We start from the raw sequence: 13,424 nt of genomic DNA, 5'->3' as shown, positions 1-13,424 counted from the left end.
ATAGAGCCCCCAAGTATGGTTTGGTTGATTCTACCAGGCTGTGTCACTACAGATCCAAATCTCTGATCACTTGAAATAGGACTGAGACTTAATCTGTTTAAATAGTGGTTAAACACAGGGTTTGATGAAAAGAAAATGAAGAATTTTACCTCCCACCTCTGAGCTGTGATTAAAAGTTTGCTCTAGGAAAACACTTTGAGGCTAGCCCTTCCTACACTGGTGTGTTTTCAGCATCCGTGTTGACTGAATTATTTAACTTATATATATATATTTAAAGGAGCTGTGAGATCATTGCTGCATTTTTTTATTGGGTTAGTAACTGGCGCCTAAAAATACTTGGTTGGAAAAAGTAGCAGCTAATGATCAGTATCTTGAGGAATTAGTGGCGACTTAAAAATGCATAGAGTTATTTCGTTTGTTTAAAAGCTTCAGGGGACCTCTTATTCTTATACCTCTCCCATTCGTTTTTCTTTCTTTTTTTTTCCTTGTTCACGAAGTTGAGTCAGCACCAGAAACATATTCAAATTAGATTTGTCATACAGAAAGAAAAAAAAAAAAAACCCTCTGACTTCGGCAGGGTGGGTGGAGGGGGAAAAAGGCAACTTTTTGTCAGTCTTTTGTATTTCAGCAGCTGGATTCATTGCTACCATGGCAACAGACCACATGATGAGGTGTATTAGATTGCTGTGTGTTGAGCACAAGGGGAAGAATGAACACAGCGTTTTATTGAAGTTAAAGGTTGCTTTGGAGTTTCTTCTGTGGAAATGTGTAAGGTCAAATACTATAGCTCTCAGCATATGTAGAACTTTAGGGGAAGAACTAGGGGCATGTTGGTGCAGTTCACTACAAAACCAGGTAAGGCACAACCGAATCTATGAAACTGAACTCTTCTGTTGCAGGAGCATAACTTGCGGGGTGGAATTTCACCGGCGCCCCGACCCCCATCCCTCCACGAACACAGGACAACTTTCTCCTGTCCACCCCCTCCCCACCGCCTCCAGCTCCCTCCCCTCTGATTTTACCCTTTATTAATTTGAAAGTCTAAAACGTTGTGAATTTCTCTAGTTCTTTAGTAGTGTGTGTGAGGGTGTGTGTGCAAGTAAAAGAAAGAAAACTGGAAAGAAGTAATAAGAATGCAGTAATTCGTGTCTTCAGGTCAATGTAAAACTTGGGCAAAGTGCTTCCTCGCTTTGATCTTTGAAAATGGTCCACTTTTCTGAGAGGATACCTGATTAGCGGCATCCGTCCCAAGCTGTTTGTCTCTTATACGAAATTAAACTGGAGGACAAAATCCTCCTGCATGTTACTTAGTGTATTTATTGTATCTGCGCATTTATTCCTCTCGCATCATATTCCTCATCTGCATCACAGCCTCATCTCGCATGAGTAGTTCGGTTTTATCTATAATTTTTACAACATATTTTATTTCCATTAGCATTCTGTTCTTTCAGCCATTGTGGTTCTGTGTGCTTCGGAGGATTTAAAAATAGAAGTAAATACAATACGGATTAGTATAAAATGAACTCTTGCTTAGAGGCTGGGGAAAGCGAATGTAAACAATGCAGGGTGGCATGGGGAGGCAGCAATTCCCAGAGCGCAGAAACCTCCTCCTGCGCTGTTTACTTGGCCCCCTAGCAGCTCGCTTCAAAAGAGATGGCTTTAATAGACCCAGAGCTAGTTAAAGGAGGAGAAAATGTCTTGACTAATAACTTAGGTTGCTGCCTTCTTCACAGTTTCTACTTGATGTTTCATGTCGGTCTTTCTCATAAGACATTAGGATTTACTTTAACTTTTTTTAGCCCAGGGCTAACCCAGCCAACTTTGCTCGACTTAGAACAAATAGAACAAAGTTGTCCGGGCAGCTTTAGGGACAAAGCCTGACAAAAACAGGAGCAGAGCCCCCACTGTTACTCAAGCGGATTCACTCTCTACCTGGAGTGTTTTCATCAGAGAAAGTCTTTGGAAAATATTTTCCTAGCTAAAATCAGTTATTTGCCACTATAGTGATTTGGATAAAAGCCAAGAAAATGAAAACCAAGTTTGGTCATATATCACTCTTTCTTCAAAAGGGCAACAAATTTTGTGAAATCCATTTATGCTCTGTGATTTTCATTGCTATGTCCTTGGTCTCTCCAGTTTTCATACATCTGGATCATCTTCTAAATTTGAGCAAGGAGTTATAATCACTTTTCAAAACAATTTCTTTTGCCATGATTGCAAATAAAGGGAACTATTTACATGATAAACAAACATCAAAAGCATCATACTAACACTGAACATGTGTAAAACGCCGTGCTGTATCTGAAATCATTCTTTCCTTTTACCCTGTGTTGTTTGGAATATAGAACAAGCCATGAGCATCAACTCTGAAACATCAAATATTTTCACAAGCGTAAGTTGTTATTAGCTAAGGATAGGAAGTTCCCAAGAAGGAGTGAAAGATGGTACCTGGTAAAATATTTTAAAGTGTGACGTTCTCAATACTGACAATTTCTGAAGTAGAAAGTGTTAGGTATTTATTAAAGGAAAAATAAAGGAGGGAGGGAGGCAAAGAAGAAGGGAGGGAAAGTCAGAGACACAAAGAGAAGACATGAGAAAGACAGATGAAAGGTAAAGATAAATGTGTAAATGATCTCATAACCACGCTTCCTTCTTTCCCAGCAGTATTGGAATGGGTTAAATCTCTGTATATAAAAGAGGAGAGATAGAGTAGTGTGGATGAGGTAGAATCACTGAAAAGTACTAGCATTCCATTATCCCATATTTGAAGTACTTGATCAGGTCTAGATCCATTCTATAATTGGAATGAAAACAAAGTCCTATTGTTTCAGTTCCTTTAGTTCCTACTGTCTCAGTCCTTGCTGCTGTGGGCTAAGATATCACCCAGCTGAGACATTAGAGTGAGATGTATGTAAAAACCAATATGTACCCAGATTTCTGTGATCTTTACACACCTGACACTAGGCCATGTGTACATGTCCATTTCTCAGGTCATCGTAACTGAGAGATCCATAAAACGGATACTCCTTTTAAATTTTATTTTTTTAATAAAACTATATATTTAAGTTGTATAACATAATGATTCGATACACACATATACATAGTGAAATGATTACTACAGTCAAGCTAATTAACATATCTTTCCCTCACATAGTTGCTACTTGTTGGTATGTGATGAGAGTACTTGAAATCTGCTCTCTTAGCAAATTTCCAGTGTGCAGTATACAGTATTATTACCTATAGTCATTACGCTGTACATTAGCTCTCTAGACTTACTCATCCCACATAACTGCAACTCTGTATACACTGGCCAACATCTCCTCTTTCCCCCACCTCCCCATCTCTAGTAACCACCATTCTACTCTCTGCTTCAATGTATTTAACTTTTTCAGATTCCACATATAAGTGAGAACACGCAGTATTTTTCTTCCTGTGTCTGGCTTATTATTATAATGTATTCTAAGTTCATTCATGTTGTTGCAAATGGCAGGACCTCCTTTATAAATATTCCACTGTATGTATATACCACAATGTCTTTATCCATTCATATGTCGATGACACGTCATTTCCACATCTTAGTGATTGTGAATAATGCTGCAATGAACATGGGAGTGCAGATGTTTCTTCCATGTACTTATTTAATTTCCTTTGGGGATATACTCAGAAAAGAGATTGCTGGATCATATGGTAGTTCTATTTTTAGTTTTTTGAGAAACCTCTACACTGTTTTCCATAATGGCTATATGAAAGTTTCTTTTCTAGTTGTTCTGATACTTATATTCTTAAGATGCAAAGTGATTTTTGATATGCTTGTCTTAAATTAGAAATGTTGCCAAGGTGTTTTAATTGAATCGTATTTTTGTCAGTGTTTCTTTAAATATGCTTTATTGTCCATTTTGAATGATTAGTAGTATTTCTTAACATTTTAGCTTTAATTTCTAGAGCTCCCTAACCTCTCAGACAAACAGCTAATTATCTACATTTACCACCGTTAAGGAGACAGATGTTCAACAGAGTCATGATGAAGAAGAATCATAGTGACTATTATAACTTCTTCAATAAAATTAATGATAACTGTTGAACCCCAAGACAAGTTCCATTTTTAGGTATTGCTATTTTTAAACCTATGACTTCACTACACTAAAGTGGATTTTATTATTGACTACCATGTAATTTTTTGCATGAAAAGAATTGGACTTTTTAAAAAATATTCTTAAATACTTCATATGGAAAAAAAAGTAATGGCACTATGATCATGATGACAGTGGCAATAATGATTAATTCAGAGAATAAAATAGACTTTATTAGAAAGCTCTAAGCCATGTATGTAGTAAAAGGCCAATGTTTTTAAAAAGGAAGTAGAAATTTCTGGGGCACCTGGGTTGCTCAGTCAGTTAAGCATCTGCCTTCAGCTCAGGTCATGATCTCAGGGTCCTGGGATTGAGTCCCACATTGGCCTCTCTGCTCAGCGGGGAGTCTGCTTCTCCCTCTCCCTCTACCCATCCCCCCTGCTTGTGCTCTCTCTCTCTCTCACGTGCTCTCTCTTTCTCAAATAAATAAATAAAATCTTTTTAAAAAAGTAGAAATTTCTAATGGGTGGTATGATTTTCAGATATTTACTTCCAAATGTAATGAATTCCATTAATAACATTTAGAAATCACTAACAATAGGTGTGTCTGCTATATTCTTATCAGAGCTTATTATAAAGGATGTTGACTTTGTTCAATAAGCAATAGAGGCTTTCATCAATAATGATTAAACTTACCAATAATTGTGCAGTGTGTTATAGTAAAAGAGTAAACTCACTGCTAGTAATGAACAATTTGTCTTAATATACAAAAAGGAACAATCAACTGGTTCCACTCTCATAAGAATATTAACCTGATAAATTTTAGAGTGATAAATTATTATAGTAATTCCCCACTACCTGGTATGCATATTATCAGATATTCACTACTAACACTATTTCAATATTTTAATCTTTTCAAATTCTAATTTTTTTTGAGAGAGATAAAGAGAGCGTGCACACTGATCTTTTTATTGTCTCCATAGTTTTACCTTTTGCCAGAATGTCATATAGTTGGAATCACATATTATGTAGCCTTCTCAGATTGGCTTCCTCTGCTTAGTAATATGCATTTAAGTTTCCTTCGTGTCTTGTCAAGTCTTGATAGCTCACTTCTTTTTAGCACTGAATAATATTACATTGTCTGGATGTATCACAGTTTATTTATTCACTCACCTACTGAAGGACATCTTGGTTGCTTCCAAGTTTGGGCAATTATTATTAAGCTGCTACAAACCTCCATGTGCAGAGTTTTGTGTAGATGTAAGTTTTCAGCTCCTTTGGGAAATAACAAGGAGTATGATTGCTGGGTCATATGATAAGAGTATGCTTAGTTTTGTAAGAAATTTCCACACTGTCTTCTTAAGTAGTTATACCATTTTGAATTCCCACCAGCAATGAATAAGTATTCCTGTTAGTCCACATGTCACCAGTATTTGGTGTTGGTGTTCTGGACTTTGAGCATTCTAATAGCTGTATAGTGATATCTCATTGTTGTTTTAATTTGCCTTTTCCTAGTAACATATGATGTGCACATCTTTTCATATGCCTATTTGCCATCTGTATATCTTCTTGGGTAAGGTGTTTGTTTAGGTCATTGGCCCATATTTTAATTGGGTTGTTTGGTTTTTTATTATTGAGTTTAAGAGTTCTTTGTATATTATTGATAACAGTCCTTTATCTGATGTGTCTTTTGCAAATTTATTCTCCCAGTCTGTGGCTTGTCTTCTCATTCTCTTGATATTGTCTTTCACAGAGGAGAAGTTTTTAATTTTAATGAAGCCTAGCTTATCAATTATTTCTTTCATGGATTGTGGCTTTGGTGTTGTATTCACTAATTATTTTGAAAATATCTACAAGTTAAACAAATATCATTTTAATCCTTAGCAAATATTTTTAAAAGAGAGAGGCAGGAGGAGGAAAGGAAGATAATACCCAGTGTTAGGGAGGGTGTGGAAAATGGGAGCTCACATACAATGCTATTGAGAGTACAAATTGATACTTTTGGAGGAGGGTAGGGTCAACGTGGCAATGTGTATTAAAGGCTTTAAAAATTACATACTCTTGGACCCAACAATTCTACTACAAGGAAAATATCGTAATATCCTAACAAAAGAAATAGTCTCTCTCTCTCTCTCTCTCTCTCTCTCTCTCTATATATATATACACACACACACACACATACACAGGGTTTTTCATTGTGGTGTTTATGTATAAACAAGAGCGACCATTCTGAGGGAAAAAATCTGAGGAATATAACAAATACACCAGCTTATATTTCTGTTCTGATAACTATAAAGCTGTAAGAAGTCATAGAAATGGCTATATGCTTATCGAACTGTTCCACTTCTCTACTCTGTAGATAAAACATAAACAGGCAGCATAGTATAGAGAAAAGGGCATTGGCTGGCTTAAGACCCAGAATGCCTGAGTGCTGCTATGGACTAGCTGAATTAATATAAATATAGAAATATAAGGCATTATTAAAATCCTAATGTTAGAGAGGAGAAAACAAAAAATCTGTGGATCCCTTTACCCATTTATTTGCATTTGTCTTCACAACCTTTACCTTTTGCCAGAATGTCGATCTTGCAAATAAATAGTTCCATATCAAGTGGAAGAGGGAGGGTATAGTGTTATAATTTCACTGGAAGAAAATGCCAAATGGTAAAACCTGGAATGCCTTGACTTTGATAGAAAAACAGTAAAATATTTTGGATAGGATATACTTCCCAATTATTTTTGTTTGAAATTTACTCAAAAGAAATTTCTGCTTACATAAGGATGAGCAAAGGATAATTGGTCTTGAATGTAAACTAGCCTTTAGGTGTAGTGAAGTAGGCAGAGATCTAGTGTAGGTGTTGTTCAATAGAACCTTCCATGGGGGGGGTACCTGGGTGGCTCAGTCGGTTAAGCATCTGACTCTTGATTTCGGCTCAGATCATGATCTCAGCATCATGGGATTGAGCCCCATGTCAAGCCTGGGGTTGGGCTCTGCACTCAGCAAGGAGTCTGCTCTCCCTCTGCCTCTTCCCCTGCACACACATGTTCTTGCCCTCTCTCTCTCTAAAATAAATAAATAAATAAATAAATAAATAAATAAATAAATAAATAAGGAAAAAAAAGAATCTTCCATGGTGCTAAATATGTTCTATGTCTGCACTGTCCAATGGTAACTATTAATCACCTATAGTTGAGCCCTCAGAATATGACTATTGTCATTGAGGAACTGCATATCTAATTTTATTTAATGCTAAGTAATTTAAATTCAAATAGCCGGGCGCCTGGGTGGCTCAGTTGGTTAAGCGACTGCCTTCGGCTCAGGTCATGATCCTGGAGTCCCGGGATCAAGTCCCGCATCGGGCTCCCGGCTCAGCAGGGAGTCTGCTTCTCCCTCTGACCCTCCCCCCTCTCATGTGCTCTCTCTCTCATTCTCTCAAATAAATAAATAAAATCTTTAAAAATAAATAAATAAATTCAAATAGCCATCTCTGACTAACACTGTCTTATTGGACAGTGTGGCTCTAGAATTAAGGACAACAAATTGGGTCTTTTATTTAATGTGGGGATTCATTTTGATCATCTCTGATGAATAAGGGTGATATAGGACAAGAAGGTGAATATTCTTGGTGAAATTTCCCTTTCATTCAAGGAAATACTTAACAGGAAAATCTTTTGATTCTGTGACTGTAAGTCCAAAATTGTTCAGAGAAGTCTTGGTCTCAAATATTCTTTAGCCTTCCTCACTTAAGAATTCTAATGTTCACTGTTTTTTTTCATTCACCAAAAAGAAAATACTTAAGTTGGATTTCTGCCTCATGTGTAAAAAAAAAAAAAAAAAGTACTTTGTTTTCCTTTATTCTCACACTACTACCACCCTTACAACCCTTCTGACACCAGATGTGTGGGTTTTCCACACCAGACAGTTCTAACTAACTGCCTGGAGTTACTGTCAGATCCCACAGGTTAAAGGCTCAGTCTCACAAGACTACCTGCCCCACCCCACTCCAAGGCCAGTTATAAGTCCAGGGATCACCTGTGCTTCTGACCGATTGGCAATAAATTGGAAGTTTCCATGACCCCCTCCTCAGGCTCAGTCATTTGCTAGAATAGCTCACAGAACTCAAGGAAACACTTACTTAATGTTTGCTGTTTTATTGGATAACAGAGACTATGAGAAACAACACCAATGAACAACCAGATGAACAGATAAACAGGGCGAGTTCCAGAAGAGTTCTGAGGGCAGGCACTTCTGTCCCTGTGGAGTTGGGGTTCACCACTGGCCTGTCACATGAATGTGTTCACCAACCCAAGAAGCTCTCCAAACCCCACACTTTGGGGATTTTTATGGAGGCTTCATCAGTTTGGCACAATCAGTCATTCTCCACAGAGAATGGGGATGGAGTTGAAAGTTCCAAGCTTCTAGTCGTGGCTTGGTCTTTCTGGTGACCAACCCCATCCCAAAGCTATCCAGGAGCCCACCAAGAGTCACCCTTAGAACAAAGACATTCACTCCTATCACCTAGAAAATTCCAAAGTATTTAGGAGCTCTCTATCAGGAGCCAGGGACAAAGACCAAATATTAGAACAAAAGATGCTTCTAATATTCTTACCACTTAGGAAATTACAAGGGTTTTAGGAGCTCTGTGCCAGGGCCCAATGGCAGAGACCAATATCTCTTTTCTATTATTTCACAGTCAGACACTGGACTTGACGTTGAAAACATAACAACAGTCTAGAGTCCCTAGATTCAAAGTTTCCTTGGAATATGATTAGGAATCATATGACACAGACCAGATGTTACAGAGAAGGGGTGAGAAAATGGTTTGTGTAGAAGGAAGCATTGGGACAAACTTTAAAAATAGTGAGCATTAAATAGGAGACTGGGGAGAAGAAGAGCTCTAGAGAGGGAACAGTTGGGAAAAATCAGGGAAAGGTGAGAATTGGAAATCTCTGAGGATGTAAGCTAGTCATGAAGATGTAACGAGAATAGAACTCAGAAGGTGTTCAGGGACCAGATCATTATCACCACCGCCTTCATCACCATCATCATCACATCACTGTCACCACCATCCTCACTGCAATCACAGTAACCACATACTGGTCACTTGGCATTAGCCCAAGCATTTCTCATGCATTATTTAATTCTTGCCACAACTCTAAGAAGCAAATACTGCCCTAATTTATTGATGAGAAAACTGCACAGCCAATAATTGCCAAACTAGGGTGTCAGACCAGGGGCAGCCCTGTTAAACCACACGGAGTTTCCACTTTTGCTGAGTATTCTCATCTCTCTTCTATGGAATTTAAACTGCTTTATCCCGAATACTCTGGGAAGCTGTCTGAGAAAAGTCATACCAGCAGCAAGGTAGAAAACAGACTAGGGGGAAGCCATATTAGATGGACAGAAATAAGTGAAGAAGTTAATGGCGTGGTTCAGAACAGGGATGAGGGAGGGCAGGTCTGAGCTCAGGGCATGAAAGTAGAATTTGAAAAGGAGTCGATTTGAGAGGTGTTTTGCCAATTGTCTGTCTTTACAGTAAGTCAGGTACAGAATATCTGACTTATTTTTTAAGCCCCCTTGAAAATTGTCAATAACTGCATGCAACACTATAGCAAGAGTATTGCTGCCAAGGAAACAGAGCTTATCTTGTAATATGCAAGTTTTCCTAACAAGACCAACTTGCATAAATCATCCTGTCAGAAATAAGTGCCACTTACTCTCATCTGTGTTCTTGAAGCATGTGGCACATCACAATATTATTTGGAGATGTGATATAATGGAGGTTATAAAGAAATACTTTATATTTCTGAAATTATCCCTTTATGAAAGTATCCCTTTCATTAAAACTTTAATGTTCTTTGATAAGGACATAGAGTGATTTTTTTTTCTTTCCAACACATAAGGATTTTTAAAATATATAATTAGAGCTCATTTAGAAAGGTCAAAACAGTTCCCTTTATCGTTGTGGAAACAGGTCTTCTAAATAAATTTCTGATTTGGGTACATTATTATTCTCCTGCCTTTGCCCATCGAGGTGGATTTTTTTTTTCTCTTGGCAGTATATCCTGGTTCACTTATGGATTGGAAGATAATAGAAGTTGTTACTTCCAGCATCAGGGCCTCCAATGTTTTCCAAGAAGTTACTTTCAATTTCTTCCAAAGTCTTATGATCACCATGGTTGGAAAAGAGTGTTGAAAATGCAGAATAAAGTGGAGGAAGTGAAATGTTGGCTTGACAATAAAGAGCTGAAAAAAGGAGAGGGGTATTGCCCAAGAGGATCTGCAGTAGTCTGGCTATCAGGAGGACCAAGCAAAGAGGATGAGGAGGAAATAGCAGAGAATAGCAATGTACTGACCATGTTGTGCATTCTCTAATGTAATAAAGTAGCACACTTTCTAAGTGCCAGATACTATTCCCAACATGTTTACTCACTTTTTTTTAAAGATTTTATTTATTCATTTGAGAGAAAGAGAGAGAACACACGAGCACAAGCAGGGGGAGTGGCAGAGGGAGAGAGAAGCAGACTGCCCACTGAGCAAGGTCCCAGGACCCCAGGATCATGACCTGAGCTGAAGGTAGATGCTTAACCAAATGAGTCACCCAGGCGCCCCTAGTTTACTCATTTAATTTTAAGCTAATGAATCCTCATTTAGAGAACAATACCTAGCACATAGAAATCACTGAATACATACAGTTATTATCTTTGTTAATCATTACAACAACCCCATGAGCCTTTTATTATATATCACCTTTAAATTATGCATGAAGAAATCAAGGCCAGTGAGGTTAACTAATCTCCCCAAGGGCTTACACTTAATAAGAGAGCTGTAGTTAGTGGGCTCACCCACTATGCCATCTTACCTACTCTTAATCTATGTAAAGTCTATTATAGGTAAAGGGATAATACTTACAAAGTGCTTACAGAATAGTTGACATATAGTAAATTCTTAAAGCTGCTAGCAATTATTATTATGTAATAAGATTTAGAAGATGTTGTGCTATTTATGTTACTCTACACAACACTGCTCAGAAATAGTGAGATTGTTAGGGCAGCTTTGGCTTTATTCACATGTAAGTTTGAGTAAAGCTTTGTTTACGAGCATGCCCATTATAAATTGGAGGAACCCTCTTTCTACCCAAACATTATCAATCAGTCTGACTGGCACTCGAAGTTTTCACCTCAAAATATGTACCTCAGAGGTGTTCCATATACACATCTACACAGCTCTGCCCTTTTGACAGAGAATGACTGCAGCTAATGGTCCTAATGCAAGCCAGTGAAATTCCCTTCCATGCTCGGTATTTGCATAATATATCAATCTGTTCATTGCGGTCTGACATTTGCATCACCTAAGGGAGTTAGTGAGCTGCTAGCAGCCAGGAAAAGGAATCAGGCCAAAGTAGGAAAGGCGTAGTCATAAGGGAATGGACTGGTAACAGAGTCCTCAAGGTCATGCAGGTGGTTCCAGGCAGAACCCAACCCAACCAGACCCTAGAACAAAGTCAGACACAAACTTGGGTTCTGATCGGTTTTCCTGTAACACGGGTTAGTTGGGGGTAGGGGGACTGTCATCCTCTGCACAGAAATAATTTAATGGAAAATGAGGTGACTTGCAATCTAACTGAAGTAAGAATATCAACAGATGCAGAATTAAAGGTACTCACCATTGTAGATAGAGACAGTGAAAGCACAGCTCTGTTCCTGAATTCCTGGAGGGAATGGTACTGCTGTGGACTGTGCATGAGAAACGAGCAGTGGAGGTTTGAGGACACCATGGCTCAGGATGGCAGAAATGTGAGGACTCTGGAAGGAGTCAGGGGATTGCAGAAGAGAGCGAGCAAGGGAAAGCCTCAGGATGGGTGACCAGCAATTGCCTTGTCTTCTGCATCTGTCACTCCCATAGTGCCATTTGTCTATCAATGACCAGTGTTTTAGCCAATGATGTCACTGGGCAAATGTCCTAGGGACCACCCCCGTAGAAAGACGAGGCAGAAGACCAGCAGACCTCCCTCCACTCTGCTACTGAGGGAAGGGCCGGCTGGGGGATGAGGTGGGAAAATCTGTCTTTAGATATTATTCTCTGCTATGCAACCTTCATCTCAGATGGCTACGTCTCCATAAGCTTAAATGGCCATAGTTTCTTTGAACATTTAGGGACTATGTGGATAATGTTATGATTCACGGGGTTTCCAAAGTAATCTCTGCAAATGTTATGTGTCGTTTATTATCTGGAGAAGTAATAAGCTTTTATTAACCATAATAACTAACGTGTGTATGTGATTTACTGTTTGCACAGTATTTTGGTTGCATTATATTTGAATCTCCTAATAATCTTGCAAGGGAGATGACATCATTATGCCCTCTTTAGAGGTGAATGAATGAACTTCTTGGAGGCACTGAGTTAGCCAGCAACGCATAGATTTTCATTTACTGATTTACTAATACATGCTGTTCACTCAAAGTCCCTCTCACCTTCAAACGTAAAAATCTCCTCAATGATAACAATTTGTCTTTAAAAGACTTCTATTACAGATAAAGAGCTCTTGGATTTATTCAGATTATTCAGACTGGATCCTCTTTTTTTCTTAATACTTCAAAGTAGTTTATGTACACAGGAGGTATTTAATAAGTGTTAACTGCCTGGTTATTCTCTTTGTACTCCTCAAAAGTAATCACTGATTCGTATGCATCTGATGAAAAAATCATTTTGGAATAAAGAGAATAGTCAGGAATTGTAATTCCCAATGTGGGAAACTAATGTGAATAAAAATGAGAAGCAATTCTTTTTAGTTTAAGAAAAGGCTGTAACCTCCAACATCTAAACGAGTGGATTTAAAATAGTTCAAATGGCCAAAACCAGAAGGCAACAAGGCAGATGCTTCATGCCTATGTAAAATCGAAAAAGGCAATTATTATGAGCCTCCAAACTAGTCTCTTCCATATTCACACAATAACCAAACAATATACAATTTTATCCTACCAATATAGTGCCCCGTTCTATTTCTAGGTATGTGTTTGGCCTTCGTATTACACAATCGTCTTTGCAACTCTCCTTTATCCAACACTGCTCGTGGGTTTAGCTGTCTTTCTTGTCTCCCGGAGATATCAAAAATACTCTTCCCCCTGGCTGATTCCCTGTGAGAACCGATGTTAAAGTCTCAGCAGGAGAAACAAAGCCAGAGGTGATGGTCGTCAGCAACAGGTGTTTCCAATTTGGCGACACTGACGTTCCTTACTTCAGTGAGTATTGCTTCCATTCGGGCTTCCTACTGCTTATACTTTTCCTTAAAACATAAAAAAAACCATTCTGAACTGCAACATTTATTACGTTTGGTGTTTAAAATTGTATTA

At 38.2% G+C, this 13,424-nt stretch overlaps 1 protein-coding gene across 23 annotated transcripts in view; it reads left to right on the top strand.

The window, feature by feature from the left end:
• The window catches only part of DTNA (dystrobrevin alpha), a 343,646-nt gene that overhangs the window by 181,794 nt on the left and 148,428 nt on the right, over window positions 1-13,424 (top strand). The window contains exon 3 of one of the 23 annotated variants that reach the window (XM_054510330.2): window positions 13,081-13,313. The exons of the other annotated variants lie outside the window; for them this stretch is intronic. The gene's annotated coding sequence lies outside the window, so the exon portion shown is untranslated. The remainder of the gene's footprint in view (window positions 1-13,080; window positions 13,314-13,424) is intronic. 23 annotated transcript variants of the gene reach the window in all.

This window comes from Mirounga angustirostris, unplaced genomic scaffold (genome assembly GCF_029215605.1).
Source record: "Mirounga angustirostris isolate CCGP_5_RB_7025 unplaced genomic scaffold, mMirAng1.0.hap1 SCAF_14, whole genome shotgun sequence".
NCBI classification, from domain to species: domain Eukaryota; kingdom Metazoa; phylum Chordata; class Mammalia; order Carnivora; family Phocidae; genus Mirounga; species Mirounga angustirostris.
Note: the sequence above shows the minus strand (reverse complement) of the source record. Positions and strands in the feature narration are given on the sequence as shown.